Below are 17177 nucleotides of genomic sequence, written 5' to 3' on the forward strand. Positions count from 1 at the left end.
ACTAGATATCAGAGTTCATAGGAATATTTACAGACTTTTAGCAGTAAAATTTTTCTGTATGAATTTATGCAAAAGTTGTCTACAAATCTGTTACCCATTTTTGCTTCAGTATTTCTAAATAATATTGATGCAAATTTTGTATTGAATATCTTTCTAGTTTTCTTAAAAGTAATTTTCTTGTACATGTATTTTTTGGGGGCTGATAAAATTTTCATAAATTATCTTGCTGGAATTATGTTTGAAAATGGCATACAATAAGTACTTCTCTTTATATATAATTTTTTTTTTCCTGGTGAAAAACATATTTATTTAAGATACTACCAAATATTTGGCAAACATCTCAAAACAGATTTGTAAACATAATGCTTCCCTTTTCAACTGGCAGCACTTTAAAAAGACAATGCGATAAGACAACACAACTTGAATTAACATTAGTTCAAAATCCTTACATTTTTTTACCACATAACTTGTGTTCCCACATGATAAAACAGGTGACAGTTGAAATCAAAGTCAACAGATAAACTCCATGATATGAAAGTTTGTGCTGTTTGATGAATCACAGTATAGTATGGATAAATATATCTGCTTTTCTTACATTCCTGGCACACAAGAATGAAAAAAAAATCTTTAAATATGCATTTCACGTACGTTATAGCTTTTTTGCATATCTCTCTTAAAAAATACTTTATAGCAGTAAGTATATAAATATAGTTATAAATAGGTTAACTACGTTTTTGATCTTATAATTTTGCCCCAAAACTATAAAGCTGTTTCATTTTCATAACATTTTGATTTTGCCCAACATTAATAAAACTGACAAACTGTTGAAATTGGAAATGCTTTTGTCTTCCACAATAGAAGTAGCAATTTGACAGAAAACAAAAAACAACCTACAGTAACACTCATCAGTTGTTTATCTAAGCATTTGGCCTACTGAGAGTAGCAGCTCTTTTTCCCTTCATGCATGCTCACATCCACACAACCTCTGCACACATACACACAGTTCGAGCACACACTTTTGACGCTGGTAGGCCGCAGTGTGCTTCCAATTGCTCTAATCAAGTGGGAAGCAGTGTAGCTAATGATCAACCACACTACGTCCACAACCAGCAAACAGTTTAAGGCAACCATTGCAATGGGGGGTTAACTTGCAGGGCAGATTCACTGTTCTTGATCAAGTCAGTCTGCATATACCTATGTGTATGTATATCTATAGATGCACACATATGGTTTTCTATTAACCCTCCAAAACAATGTTTTAAATTTTTCTGTACTTTGTGCAAATTTCTAAATATTATACCATTTAAGGTAAAGAATTCACATTAAGAAAGGCAAAAAATAGGCTTATGTTTATTCAAAAGCATTTCACTTTGCACATTACTGCTGTTTGTGTATGTATTTTTTAATGCACACAACTTTGAAGTGTGGAAACTGTGTCCCCAATATTTAAGAAAATAATTTCTAATGACAATACAAGTTTTTAAAGAAAAGAAATGTTTTAAGTATAGATACTGGATTTCCAATATCATTCCAAAAAAAGTAGTTCTCATTGACAAACACAAGTCTAAGGGGAAAAAAGACCAGAAAAATCAGCTTCAAAGATGCAAGGAAGCAAAGTAAAGTGAAAAAAAAAAAGGACTCATTTACTAATGCTGAAACATTCAACAGGCAAAGCTATATCTTTTTAAAATCTTAGAGCAAGTCATTTGGAATTTTAAATAAGTAAACTTAGGTTTATTCATATCTTCTGGTCCCAGCAGAGTTCTAGTGCCATGACTCTGCATGTTGTTGGTCAAACTCACCTATTAGTCTTTTGATGTGCACCAGCTTGTTACAAAGATACTTGCCTCTGTACTTTTCTTCATGGTAATTGGGACTAGACTGCTTGTTCTTCTGATATTCTTGTAAAACTTCTTCATGAACATTCTGATACTCTTTTGAGCCAGGAGAAAGGCGCTTTCATTGTGCATCCAATTTGATAAATTTTCTAGCTACAGTCTCCATCCTGGCATGCAGGGCTCTAGACTCATCATACTCAGCATTGAAGTCATCCTTGTAATTCTGGCATTGTTCATAGGAGACAATAGCAATATATTTTGTCAAATGATCTAGGAGTTCAGCTGTTGGGGAAGGCCTTGTAGAGGCAGTACAATTCTCTTTAACTCCTTCACTGGAATTTGGACTGGAGTTATTTAGCTTGGCAATTTCCTCTTCTTTTTTAAGGACCTCCATCTTTTCCCTGAATAGTCTCAATACCATGTTTTTTAATTTAGTTCCTTTCCTTGTGTTTTTTAGCTTTCCTTTTGGACTTTTTTGTGAGATATTGAATGATTTTCTTCCATACACTTTGGATACTTTAGTAGAACTGAACCAAGGGGTAAAGTTTCCAGAGAAGACCTAGAAGTATATTTGTCTTGCTAGTTTTCACTAAAACTGTCAGCAGGTAGGACTTGAGTCCCCACCCCCTCCCCCTGCCTTCTGGAGTGTTAGGGGATTTGGAGTTAGAATTTACAGTCCTATCCTCATAGTGTCCTTAAAATTAACTAATTTGTACATATACTTTTTCCACCAAATAAGTATTTTTTATATTATTCATTTGGAATTATGTTTAAAATGGCACACAGTACATAAGTCAATTTATACTTTTAGGAGGTGTATATAGATGGCTAAATATGAAAGGGGAGATTTTTTTCACCTTTCATGAAACATAACTAGAAAATCAGGAAGTAAATATTCGCATGTTTTATAATTAATTTGTGTATTTCACCTTAATATTCATATCAACACAATGTGGAACCCATACCTGCCTGTACAGAGCAATTTCTATAAGACTACATAGAAATAAAATTATCATTTTCTACATTTACCTGAATACATTCATTCCTTGCTTTCAAGCTCTCCTTGATGTTAGGATATTCTTAGAGTTCTGAGAATACCCTCATAATGGTGAACAAATTAAGAGGTTCAAAAATACCCATCATTTATCCTATCCAACTTGTCCATAGAGATTCTTCCTAACATTTTTAGCTTATCACATAAGAGCTCCCTAATATTTGATTACTCATTTATGCTCCCCTCTCTTGATCATTTTCAGATCTATTTAACCCTTATTGGAAAACAGTGGATCTAGTTTCTTGTTATTGACAGAAGCAACAGCCTACTTCCAGAAATGCATTATACTTTTTTATGTCTAAAATAGATTCAAATTATTTGGGTGTCATTTAAACTTCTCTCCAACCTTATCCATTTTAATCTTCATTTCCTGCACTTATCAACTGCTCTTCCAGCTTTATTATTCTGTCCAACCATTGCTCACCTACACCTTCCTTCACCCCGAATATCACACTCATTTCAACAAACAATATGTCCCTGCTTTAGTCCATTTATTCCTGTTAAAATATCAAAATTATTTCCATCTATTATTAGAGGAGTAGTTTATATATCATGCTACCTACTAAAATGTTAACTAAATCTTCAGACCACAGTGATCTCCATATTCTAAACTTTCAAGCATGTTTTATATATCTAAAACAATCTAGGATCATCTACACTGCCTCTTTAACACATTCATGCATAAATTTGAGAAAATTAGATTTGACTGCAGCATTTGAGATAAATGGTGACAATAATTCTTTGTAGACAGCTTAAAATGCTACAAAAATGCAGAATAATTTAATTAAAATCTCCACTCTGATTACATGTGACAAATGAACTTGCATTCATATCCCAACAATAAAAATAAACCTATTATGCAAACTTAAATAGCTATTATAACTTTAATGAAGTTAATTGCTCGGAGCCTGGGCAAGCAATTTGTTTATATTTTTGTTTCCCAATATAAAACTTTAAGTGAACAATAAAAAACAAGACATAGAAAAGATGATCCAAATTAGACAACAGTCCTAGGCCAAGATAAAAGGAACCATTTCTCTCTAGATTGATGTGAGGGTAGTCTTATGTTATCCTTGGGTTTGTCAAGACAATATTTTGTTTGTGTCATATGTATGTTAATTCTTGAACTAATATGAAGTTGTTAAAACTATCGACTTTTATCACACATTTTACTATCTGATATCTGATATCAGTTTCTTTCAATATTTTCTTGGTTATCTACCTAACAGTGTTTATAATCTGTTTACCTCTGATAATCCACCTCTGATATTTTGACTGTAATTACATCAAACTCAATTTATAAAAAAATCACCTAACTAGCATTAAAGTGTAACTCTAGATCATTAAACAAAATATTTCCCAGAATGATTCAATAATTAATGGTGAAAAGTTGAATTATCAGAATATATAAATTAATATGAGATGTCATAATAAGAAGTTTCTAAGCAGCAGGAGAATCAAAGAAATGACAAAGCTAATGATCAGTTGATATGACTACCTGAAAGGAAAACGTCTGATTTCCACACAAGATCATAAGCAAAATTAAAAAGGAAACAAATTATTAAGAATAAAATGATCCACAACTACATATACAAGTTCAATAAGGTTTTTTTTTTCCTTTGTTAAATCTTTCAGGTTTTTTTTTTTTTATTAATTAACGGAAAAAAAGAAATTAACCCAACATTTAGAAATCATACCATTCTACATATGCAATCAGTAATTCTTAACATCATCACATAGATGCATGATCATCGTTTCGTAGTACATTTGCATCGGTTTAGAAGAACTAGCAACACAAATGAAAAAGATATAGAATGTTAATATAGAGAAAAAAATAAAAGTAATAATAGTAAAAACAAAACAAAACAAAAACCTATAGCTCGGATGCAGTTTCATTCAGTGTTTTAACATGATTACTTTACAATTAGGTATTATTGTGCTGTCCATTTTTGAGTTTTTGTATCTAGTCCTGTTGCACAGTCTGTATCCCATCAGCTCCAATTACCCATTATCTTACCCTGTTTCTAACTCCTGCTGAACTCTGTTACCAATGACATATTCCAAGTTTATTCTCAAATGTCGATTCACATCATTGGGACCATACAGTATTTGTCTTTTAGTTTTTGGCTAGACTCACTCAGCATAATGTTCTCTAGGTCCATCCATGCTATTACATGCTTCATAAGTTTATCCTGTCTTAAAGCTGCATAATATTCCATCGTATGTATATACCACAGGTTGTTTAGCCACTCGTCTGTTGATGGACATTTTGGCTGTTTCCATCTCTTTGCAATTGTAAATAACGCTGCTATAAACATTGGTGTGCAAATGTCCGTTTGAGTTTTTGCCCTTAATTCCTTTGAGTAGATTCCCAGCAATGATATTGCTGGGTCGTATGGCAATTCTATATTCAGCTTTTTGAGGAACCGCCAAACTGCCTTCCACAGTGGTTGCACCATTTGACATTCCCACCAACAGTGGATAAGTGTGCATCTTTCACCGCATCCTCTCCAGTACTTGTCATTTCCTGTTTTGTTGATAATGGCCATTCTGGTGGGTGTGAGATGATACCTCCTTGTGGTTTTGATTTGCATTTCTCTAATGGCCAGGGACATTGAGCATCTCTTCATGTGCCTTTTGGCCATTTGTATTTCCTCCTTGAGAGGTGTCTATTCAAGTCTTTTTCCCATTTTGTAATTGGGTTTGCTGTCTTTTTGTTGTTGAGTTGAACAATCTCTTTATATACTCTGGATACTAGACCTTTATCTGATATGTCATTTCCAAATGTTGTTTCCCATTGTGTAGGCTGTCTTTCTACTTTCTTGATGAAGTTCTTTGATGCAAAAAGTGTTTAATTTTGAGGAATTCCCATTCATTTATTTCCTTCTTCAGTGCTCTTTCTTTAGGTTTAACGTCCATAAATCTGACTCCAATTGTAAGATTCATAAGATATCTCCCTACATTTTCCTCTAACTGTTTTATGGTCTTAGACCTAATGTTTAGATCTTTGATCCATTTTGAGTTAACTTTTGGGTAGGTTGTGAGATATGGGTCTTCTTTCACTTTTTTGCATATGGATATCCAGTTCTCTAGGAACCATTTATTGAAGAGACTGTTCTGTCCCAGGTGAGTTGGCTTGACTGCCTTATCAAAGATCAAATGTCCATAGATGAGAGAGGCTATATCTGAGCACTCTATTTGATTCCATTGGTCGATATATCTATCTTTATGCCAATACCATGCTGTTTTGACCACTGTGGCTTCATAATATGCCTTAAAGTCAGGCAGTGCAAGACCTCCAGCTTCGTTTTTTTTCCTCAAGATGTTTTTAGCAATTCGGGGCACCCTGCCCTTCCAGATAAATTTGCTTATTTGTTTTTCTATTTCTGAAAAATAAGTTGTTGGGATTTTGATTGGTATTGCACTGAATCTGTAAATCAGTTTAGGTAGGATTGACCTCTTAACTATATTTAGTCTTCCAGTCCATGAACACGGTATGCCCTTCCATCTATTTAGGTCTTCTGTGATTTCTTTTAGCAGTTTCTTGTAGTTTTATTTATATAGATTTTTTGTCTCTTTAGTTAAATTTATTCCTAGGTATTTTATTCTTTTAGTTGCAATTGTAAATGGGATTCATTTCTTGATTTCCCCTTCCACTTGTTTATTGCTAGTGTATAGAAATTGAACAGATTTTTGAATGTTGATCTTGTAACCTGCTACTTTGCTGTATTCATTTATTAGCTCTAGTAGTTTTGTTGTGGATTTTTCCGGGTTTTCGACATATAGTATCATATCGTCTGCAAACAGTGATAGTTTTACTTCTTCCTTTCCAATTTTGATGCCTTGTATTTCTTTTTCTTGTCTAATTGCTCTGGCTAGAACCTCCAACACGATGTTGAATAATAGTGGTGATAATGGACATCCTTGTCTTGTTCCTGATCTTAGGGGGAAAGTTTTCAATTTTTCCCCATTGAGAATGATATTAGCTGTGGGTTTTTCATATATTCCCTCTATCATTTTAAGGAAGTTCCCTTGTATTCCTATCTTTTGAAGTGCTTTCAACAGGAAAGGATGTTGAATCTTGTCAAATGCCTTCTCTGCATCAATTGAGATGATCATGTGATTTTTCTGCTTTGATTTGTTGATATGGTGTATTACATTAATTGATTTTCTTATGTTGAAACATCCTTACATACCTGAGATGAATCCTACTTGGTCATGATGGATAATTCTTTTAATGTGTTGTTGGATACGATTTGCTAGAATTTTATTGAGGATTTTTGCATCTATATTCATTAGAGAGATTGGTCTGTAGTTTTCTTTTTTTGTAATATCTTTGCCTGGTTTTGGTATGAGGGTGATGTTGGCTTCATAGAATGAATTAGGTAGTTTTCCCTCCACTTCAATTTTTTTGAAGAGTTTGAGGAGACTTGGTACTAATTCTTTCTTGAATGTTTGGTAGAATTCACATGTGAATCCATCTGATCCTGGACTTTTCATTTTGGGAAGCTTTTGAATGACTGATTCAATTTCTTTACTTGTGAATGGTTTGTTGAGGTCATCTATTTCTTCTTGAGTCAAAGTTGGCTGTTCATGCCTTTCCAGGAACCCGTCCATTTCATCTAAATTATTGTATTTATTAGTGTAAAGTTGTTCATAGTATCTTGTTATTACCTCCTTTATTTCTGTGAGGTCAGTGGTTATATCTCCTCTTCCATTTCTGATCTTATTTATTTGTGTCCTCTCTCTTCTTCTTTTTGTCAATCTTGCTAAGGGCCCATCAATCTTATTGATTTTCTCATAGAACCAACTTCTTGTCTTATTGATTTTCTCTACTATTTTCATGTTTTCAATTTCATTTATTTCGGCTCTAATCTTTGTTATTTCTTTCCTCTTGCTTGCTTTGGGGTTAGTTTGCTGTTCTTTCTCCAGTTCTTCCAAGTGGGCAGTTAATTCCTGCATTTGCCTTTTCTTCTTTTCTGATATAGGCATTTAGGGCAATAAATTTCCCTCAGCACTGCCTTTGCTGCGTCCCTTACGTTTTGATATGCTGTGTTTTCATTTTCATTCGCCTCGAGATATTTACTAATTTCTGTTGCAATTTATTCCTTGACCCAGTCATTGTTTAAGAGTGTGTTGTTGAGCCTCCACGTATTTGTGAATTTTCTGGCACTCCGCCTATTATTGATTTCCAACTTCATTCCTTTATGATTCGAGAAAGTGTTGAGTATGATTTCAATCTTTTTAAATATGTTAAGACTTGCTTTGTGACCCAGCATATGGTCTATCTTTGAGAATGGTCCATGAGCACTTGAGAAAAAGGTGTATCCTGCTGTTGTGGGATGTAATGTCCTATAAATGTCTGTTAAGTCTAGCTCATTTATAGTAATATTCAGATTCTCTATTTCTTTATTGATCCTCTGTCTAGATGTTCTGTCCATTGATGAGAGTGGTGAATTGAAGTCTCCAACTATTATGGTATATGAGTCTATTTCCCTTTTCAGTGTTTGCAGTGTATTCCTCACGTATTTTGGGGCATTCTGGTCCGGTGCATAAATATTTATGATTGTTATGTCTTCTTGTTTAATTGTTCCTTTTATTAGTAGATAGTGTCCTTCTTTGTCTCTTTTAACTGTTTTACATTTGAAGTCTAATTTGATGGATATTAGTATAGCCACTCCTGCTCTTTTCTGGTTGTTATTTGCATGAAATATCTTTTGCCAACCTTTCACTTTCAACCTATGTTTATCTTTGGGTCTAAGATATGTTTCCTGTAGACAGCATATAGAAGGATTCTGTTTTTTAATCCATTGTGCCAATCTATGTCTTTTGATTGGGGAATTCAGTCCATTAACATTTAGTGTTATTACTGTTTGGATAATACTTTCCTCTATCATTTTACCTTCTGTATTATATATATCATATCTGATTTTCCTTCTTTCTACACTCTTCTCCATACCTCTCTCTTCTGTCTTTTTGTATCTGACTCTAGTGCTCCCTTTAGTATTTCTTGCAGAGGTGGTCTCTTGGTCACAATTTCTCTCAGTGACTTTTTGTCTGAGAATATTTTAATTTCTCCCTCATTTTTGAAGGATAATTTTGCTGGATATAGGAGTCTTGATTTGCAGTTTTTCTCTTTTAGTAATTTAAATATATCATCCCGCTGTCTTCTAGCTTCCATGGTTTCTGCTGAGAAATCTTCACATAGTCTTATTCGGTTTCCCTTGTATGTGATGGATTGTTTATCTCTTGCTGCTTTCAAGATCCTCTCTTTCTCTTTGACCTCTGCCATTCTAACTAGTAAGTGTCTTGGGGAACGCCTATTGGGGTCTAATCTCTTTGGGGGTGTACTGCACTTCTTGGATCTGTAATTTTAAGTCTTTCATAAGCGTTGGGAAATTTTCAGTGATAATTTCTTCCATTAGTTTTTCTCCTCATTTTCCCTTCTCTTCTCCTTCTGGGAGACCCACAACACGTATATTGGTGCAGTTCATATTGTCCTTGAGTTCCCTGATATCCTGTTCAAATTTTTCCATTCTTTTCCGATAGTTTCTGTTTCTTTTTGAAATTCAGATGTTCCATCCTCCAAATCACTAATTCTATCTTCTGTGTCTTGAAATCTATCATTGTAGGTATCCATTGTTTTTTCCATCTTTTCTACTTTATCCTTCACTTCCATAAGTTCTGTGATTTGTTTTTTCAGTTTTTCTATTTCTTCTTTTTGTTCAGCCCATGTCTTCTTCATGTCCTCCCTCAATTTATCAATTTCATTTTTGAAGAGGTTTTCCATTTCTCTTCATATATTCAGCATTAGTTGTCTCAGTTCTTGTATCTCATTTGAACTATTGGTTTGTTCTTTTGACTGGACCATATTCTCAATCTTCTGAGCATGGACCGTTATCTTCTGCTGCTGGTGTCTGGGCATTTAGTCTGATTTCCCTGGATGTCGGACCCAACAAGGTGTAAGATTTTTCTGTGAAATCTCTGGGTTCTGTTTTTCTTATTCTTCCCAGTAGTTGGCGCTCGTGGCACACGTTTGTCTCACGTGTTTGGAAGGGATCCCCCCGGTCACTGATCTCCGCGGCCTGGGGATTTCCGATCCAATTCTCTCAGTTGGTTCGGGGGGCCGTGCATGGTGGGGGTGTCAGCCGCCGCGACTTGAGGGGACCCTGTGGCTCCTTTATTAATTCCCCTATTGGTGTTTGGTTGGACCCAGTTCCTGCCACTGTCGGAAATTCCCTCTTCTCCCTGGAGGGGTGTCAGTCGCCAGCCGCAGCGGGCCCGGGGAATTCGCCACCAGACCAGAAAGTCGCCCGTGGGGGAGGGGCGTCGGTCACCGGCTGCCGCTGCCTGGGGAATTCCTCACCAGACCAGGAAGCCGCCCGTGGGGGAGGGCCACTGTGGCTTGGGTAACCCTCTGATCCGAGACTCGTAGCCGGTCCAGGAAGCCGCCCGCAAAAGAGGGGTGCCGGCCACCGCGACTTGGGAAACTTGCTTCTCCGAGACTCTCAGCTGGCCCAGGAAGGAGGGAGCAAGGAGCTCCAGCCGCCACAGCTGCCGCTGCTCGGGAAATCACGCACCACTCGGGGATCTCACCCCAGCCGAGTCTCGCAGTCAGACTAGCCAGTCCAGACTGGGGTACGCTGTGTGTCCATTCCCTGCCGTGGCCCAGGGAGCTGTTCTGCACTGTTTCTGTTCACCTAGTAGTTGCTCTGGAGGAGGAACTAAGATGCACGTACCTTACTAAGCCACCATCTTGGCCCCACCCCTCAATAAGGTTTTGATGTATAATGTATAAATATCAAGAAAATAATAAGCCTCAAAGGAAAACTTGAAAGGGGGTATGAGCGACGATATGCAGCAAAAATAAAAATGGTCAATAATTGTATGAAAAAAATGTTTAAATTCACTAGCAATCAGAGATTTAATAAACGTTAATTTATACATCATGTATTCAGGAATTTCTTAGTGAATGCCCATATATATCAGGAACTCAATTAAATATTTCTAATATATATCAAATATAACATCATTGATATGAAAAAGAGTGGAATAAGCTTTCATCCCCAAAGTTACAATTTACTACTTATTCTTTATTTAAAATATGCTAATACATATGTACTTCTCTCCTTTCATAGCGTCTCCCCCAATTTCAGCTTTTCTCACCTAGTAAGTGAAATATTATGGTTGGTCTCATTTATTTTATTCTTGCCAATCAAAAGCCAGATCAGAGCTCTGAAAATATGCTAATACTGTGCTCCCAAGAAGACGTCAATGTTTGATGCTTCTAAGATAAATTCAGAATCCTAGGTTACATGAAGACTCTCAGAACCTGATAACATTTCCATCCATATTTCCCACATTCTCTGAAGGTCCTAACCAACAGCTGTTCCAGCTTTCTCCTCTCACCAAGAATTGTTCACATCCCTTCTTCCCTACCTCCTGGCCAAATTTATTTTCATAAACATCGACTCTCCTTATGTTATTATTCCTGTTTTCCACCAAATATCAATATATTTTCATTCTTTAAGTTGTATTTACTTCTAATGCTACTTTAACTAAAGACCCCAAACTACTGATTCCTGTTGTTGGAACACCCAAGCATGTTATATACACCCCAAATAATTTACTGTTTCTTGTGTATAATCTGCATTGCTTTCTAGTCATATATGCTTGTTTAATGGGCTTATTGTGTTTTAAACATTTTGAATTAACTGCAAATTATGGTATGGTAAATGGAATTGTAAAATGCTAGGCAGAATAGGAAATATTTATCCAAATTCCATCCATTTTCCTGGGGAACCTAGATGGACTTACAAAATATTTCATAATATGAGTTTTTATAATGGAAACACATGAAAAAATGCCTAACTCACTGATATGTAATATATGAAATGTTCTACTTTGTTGCCTAATAGTAGACTCTAAGTAAGTTACTCCTTTCATTTTACATTAACTAATCAAAAAGCTTCTTTTTGTCTGGATGCTTGTATACCATCTCCTTCTTTCAGCTATTTGTATGCTTATAACAATAATGTATAATTGAAGCAGTGCAATTTAATTATATTCCAGATAACCAGAAAAATGACAAGTAATGACATCAGGGGAACAAACCTGATTTAATTGATATATTAAAAAAATTACAATGTCAGGCTTCATGATAACTAGCCAATAACATGAAAACGTTCAAATCCATAGGAATTTTAATATACATTGCATTATTTTTAATAAACTGAATGACACGACCTAATTATAAAGACAGGGTATTTCAGACAGCTTGAAAGTATTAATAACTCAGATGAGAGTAGAAAATTTTCTTAACTGAGAATACATATTCTGCCTGAATTCACATTGAAGCATAATCTCTAAAACAAAACAAAGTTGAGAATCAAATTAAAAAGCATAGTTTACCTCTGATGGAGGTGCTGTTTTTGAAGGGATTAATAATTTAAAACATGGAGCATACCTGGATTTGTAAGAGTAGGGATTCCATATATTTTCCAACTATATTGAGTTTGCTTTTGGTCTTCTCTTAAGATTTCTTGAATTTGTTGAATATTGAAAATAATTACTTTCTGACAGAATTTTTTTAATTAAAAAAATTAACACATTTAGAAATCATTCCATTCTACATATGCAATCAGTGATTCTTAATATCATCACATAGATGTATGATCTTCATTTCTTAGTACATTTTCATCGATTTAGAAAAAGAAATAGCAAGACAACAAAGAAATAAAATGATAATATAGAGAAAAAAATAAAAAATACAAAAAATATATAAAAAACAATATATATATATGACACAATTTTTAAATACAGAAGCATCATTTACTTTTTTTAAAATGCAACATAAAAACGTTATTAAACAAAAATAAGAAGTAAAGTCAAACAGGCACTTTTAATATTAAAGAGGAAAAACCTACTAGAAGAAATTGTATTTTAATACCTTACAATAACCTACTTGCAGTTGCATTTAACCGAGCTCTGTCATGTGAAGAATACAGCTCATGCACAGATATGGATGAATGATCTGTGCATTTTTCGAGTATTCACTGAATACTACCATATATACACACATACATTAAATTTGAAAAAGATTTAATTAACGACTCCCGGATATGCATCATTTTTGTTGGCTTTTGGAAGAGGTGGTCTGAAGAGAAGAATATGTGGTTCTGACTCATGAATCAGGTAATGAATCCGGCCAAGACTCTGCTGGACACCAAGTCTCCTCCACTTTTCTTCAGATATTAGATGAGTTTTGGGTGCTTGCTTGGAAAGTCCTCTGGGTAACATGACATGCCGGTATTCATAATGCTTGTCAAAGTACTTGTCCATGTAAAAGATGTGCTTATGGGCCATCCTGCTGGCAGCACAGCGAGGCCGGGAGAGCCAAAAGTGCCAGCAGCTGCAGGATGTCCCAACCCGGTGAGGGCAAGGACACAACTGATCCCAACTGCATCATTTACTTTTGACATATGGATGCAGATTATATTTTGAAATATATCTAAGTAGAAATCCTTCTATTTGGACATAGGTGTCCAGTTATATATTACTTAATTTACACAACAAAATAGTTTACAGATTTAATATTTTACATTTAAAATGACCATTTTATATTTTCTCTGTGTCTGTAGACTTTGACGAAAGTTTATATCAAATAAAAGCAGTCTGCTAGAAGAGCTTACATTTGTTTCAGAATGTTACAGGGTTTACATATCATAATTCTTTTCACAGCAATTGTAACTTCTTTATTTCTTAGGCTATAAATAAAAGGGTTTAAAACATAACTACCTTTTAAAAATATGCATCCATATTTCTACATCAGTCTCTTCAAAGCAATCTAGGCTTTTTCTATAAAGCACCTCACAATTTTTCCACTTTCTGCCTATTACTTAAGTCTAAAGCCAGATACACATCTTTGGTATTTGCAATAGGAGCACCCCTGTCTACTAGTGCCAAAATTTGTTCTAGTTTACTAGGTTTCTCAAGCACATACCAAGCAATGGATCAGCTTAAAGAACTGGAACGTAATGGCTTAAAGAACAGGAATTTAAGGCTAGAAGGACTCCAAGTCAGGGCATTATCAAGCCAGTGCTTTCTTCGTGAAGACTTGTATTCTGGGGCTGGCTGTTGGTGATCTTTGGTCTTGACTACTCTGTCACATGCTAATACACGTTGTCACTTCTATTGGTTTCTTAATTCTCTTTTGTTACTGCATTCATATTCAACTTCTGACTTCTTCCTCTGTGGCTCTCCATCTGTCTGAGTTTCATTCTGCTTAAAAAGTACTTTAGCAATAGATTAAGGCATCCTGATCATGTTGAACCGCTCCTTAACTGAATTGGCTCAAGAATGTATTAAGTTCAAAATGTTTTTCTGGGATGCATAGCTCCAAACCACCACATAATCTTAGAAATTGTATAAAGATCATAAAGAATGAAATAGGGGGCAGTACATTTTTAATGAAGCCTCCTGGAAAGCTCATCAATTAACTCTCCACATTTTATTTACTAAGTAACTTGTATATATTAGCTTCATATTTATATCAACCCATTGTGGAACCTATTCATGACTGCAGAGCAAATTCTCTGAGACTATTTGTTTATAATATATTCTTTTCTGCAGTTTCTGAATATGCACTTTTCTTGCTTTAAGGGTCTTCATGGTATCCTAATATACTCAGGTTTGTGACCATAACATGATAGTGAACAATTTATGTGATTTAAAAATACCCATTGTACTTTAAATTTGTACCTTAGAGACTTCTTCCAATTTGTTCCATAGAAATTCCTCATAAGATTTTTAGCTTATTCCATGTTTGGCTTATGCCTTATTATTGGATTATTCATTTAAACTTGCTTTGCCTTTACCATTTTCAGTTCTATACATCTTTATTGACATTCAGAGGCCATCATTTCCTGAATTGGAAGATGCAACAGTCTTCTTCCACAAGCATTTTCACTTGGCACCTCTAAGATTAATTATAATTCCTTAGTGTGGCACTAGATTTTCTCTTTAACTTTACCTACCTGTATCTTCATTTCTCACATGGAATAGCAGCTTTTCCAGCTTTAACTAATTTTTCACCCTTGCTCTTTTACCTCCATCCCAAGTATCATGTTCAGTTCTGCAAACAGTGATTGTGCTCATGCTATTATTCGCTTGTTCTTATCCAAATATCAAAGTTATTTTCATCCATTATTTACGGCACAGTTTTCATATAATGCTACTTGATACAATTAAATATTTCAGACCACACTGAGCTCCAGTTTTTTAAACCATCATACATGTTCTATATACACAAATGAAACTATGATATTCTACATTGCTTTCCTTTATACATTCATGAATAATTTCTTTATTTCATTGCAGCATGGGGATTAATGGTGGCATACTGCTTTAAAGACATAGAACACTAAGGAAAAAAAATTAGAAAAAAAATGTTAAAGAAAAGGCAGAATGGTTCAAATCCTAGCCCCACTCTTAACAACAGTGAAAAGTGAATTTGTATTCAGCTTCCTTCAAAAGATAGAAGTGTATAAATGGAGATTTTAATTCTGAAGAAAAGTCAAGAAAGGGAGCTATTCAAAACACATCATTTCAAAAATGTAGTTATCTTTTATTTATCATAAATGACTAATTCCTAGTTTTTTCTGCTTCTTTGGATATTTATAAGTGTCTTTGAAGTATATCACTGTAGTTTATTAATTAATATAGAAAGTATGCTTGCCGTTATTAAAATTTTTACAATAATAACAACAAACAAAACTCTTAAATCTTACTAGGAGTTTTAAGACCAAATTTCCTTTTAAGGTTATCTTTCAAGTTGATTGTTAAGTGTTGCATTAGGAGATATTTTCTGAAGATGGGAATCGTGCAATTTCTATTGTCAAAACTGGTGAATTTCCATAATGACAACATCAATGTAAATGCTGCAACTGAAATTTTATTTAGTATTTATTTTAAAACATTAAATATAAAGCATTTAGTCATCCAGATAAATTAAAATTGGATTTCAATGCCTATGCATATATTACTTGACTGAATTACTGTAATTTTTGAAATTCTACTTTGTAGTAGGAAAACTCATTGTAGTATTGTGTCTAGTCTTAATCTGCGAAGCTTACAATTTAGAGAATAACAAGAAAGATTAGCAAAAGTTGAAATCTAAGAACAATAAAAACTTTTGAAATATTAATAGACATAAATATTATAATGAAAAGCCAAAATAAAGAGAATATTTCACTTATCTATATTTCACAGACAAGGGCTGTGTGACAATTTTATCACTTGCCTCGTGGTATTAGGGCTGATAGAATTTCAAAATATAAACCTTGTTCTCTAAAACATTAGGGCTTAAATAATGGACATTTATGAGATGACTAAAAGGTCAGTGTTAATAATTATATTCCCTACAGTGCAAAATATGTTTTCCATCAAATCCTAAAGGGGTTTACTTCCATTGTCATCATTTTATGTGGGGGGAGATTGGTCCTTATAACATATAAACCATAGGGCATTAATTAAAGCCATTCTGTGAGACACTGAGTTTAATGGAAATGACCCTCACTAAATTCTGCTTGATGATAATACTGCTGCTGCTTCTGCAACTGATCTCATTATTATAATCTTGTACACCATCCTATTCAAAAAATCTAAAATGGGCAGAAAATTGTCTCTGGATGCTTTAATCACTTACCTTAGGAAGTGGGAATAATATGGATCATGAAAGATAATTGGGATTTAGTGCATAATCTAGGTATGGGTTATCATTCTTATTGGCCATGCTTCAAGGAGTACTATTATCTGAGCCTGACAGAGTGCACAAAATATTGCCTTGGACCAAGAAACCTACTTTACAACAAAGGACAGGTAGCATCGACAATAACTTACTCACTTCAACTGTCATATTTCACATCATCCAAATACTATATTATGGCTTAAAAAATGGAATAACTTTTAGAAGATACAATTGTCTTGCTTTTGGGATTGGCTGCCCCACATTAAGGGGCTTTGTCCACTATGGTGCTAAGTATTCCAAAAATCAATGAACATTGCACAGTTCATTGAATACACACACCAATCACTTCTGGGGGGAAATTTGCACTTTCTCTCCTCATCTCTGAGCTATAGGATTCTAAAAGCCCTGGTATTCAGGGGATGATGGGTTTTCCAGAAAACACAGCAAGAATCCCTTTATACCTACCACCATAGATTAAGTAAAAAGGTTTGTATTGTCAAAAGCTGTTAAAATAAACAGTAATAGATGTTATATATTA

The 17177-nt window shown here is 34.5% G+C and overlaps 2 pseudogenes; both read right to left on the reverse strand.

Moving 5' to 3' along the window:
• Positions 1-1764: 1764 nt before the first annotated feature.
• LOC143647654 (RNA polymerase II elongation factor ELL2 pseudogene) lies at positions 1765-3350 on the reverse strand (annotated as a pseudogene).
• A 9643-nt stretch (positions 3351-12993) lies between these two features.
• Positions 12994-13257, reverse strand: LOC143647655 (cyclin-dependent kinases regulatory subunit 2 pseudogene; annotated as a pseudogene).
• Between the last annotated feature and the right edge of the window lie 3920 nt (positions 13258-17177).

Source organism: Tamandua tetradactyla, chromosome 10 (genome assembly GCF_023851605.1).
Source record: "Tamandua tetradactyla isolate mTamTet1 chromosome 10, mTamTet1.pri, whole genome shotgun sequence".
NCBI lineage: Eukaryota > Metazoa > Chordata > Mammalia > Pilosa > Myrmecophagidae > Tamandua > Tamandua tetradactyla.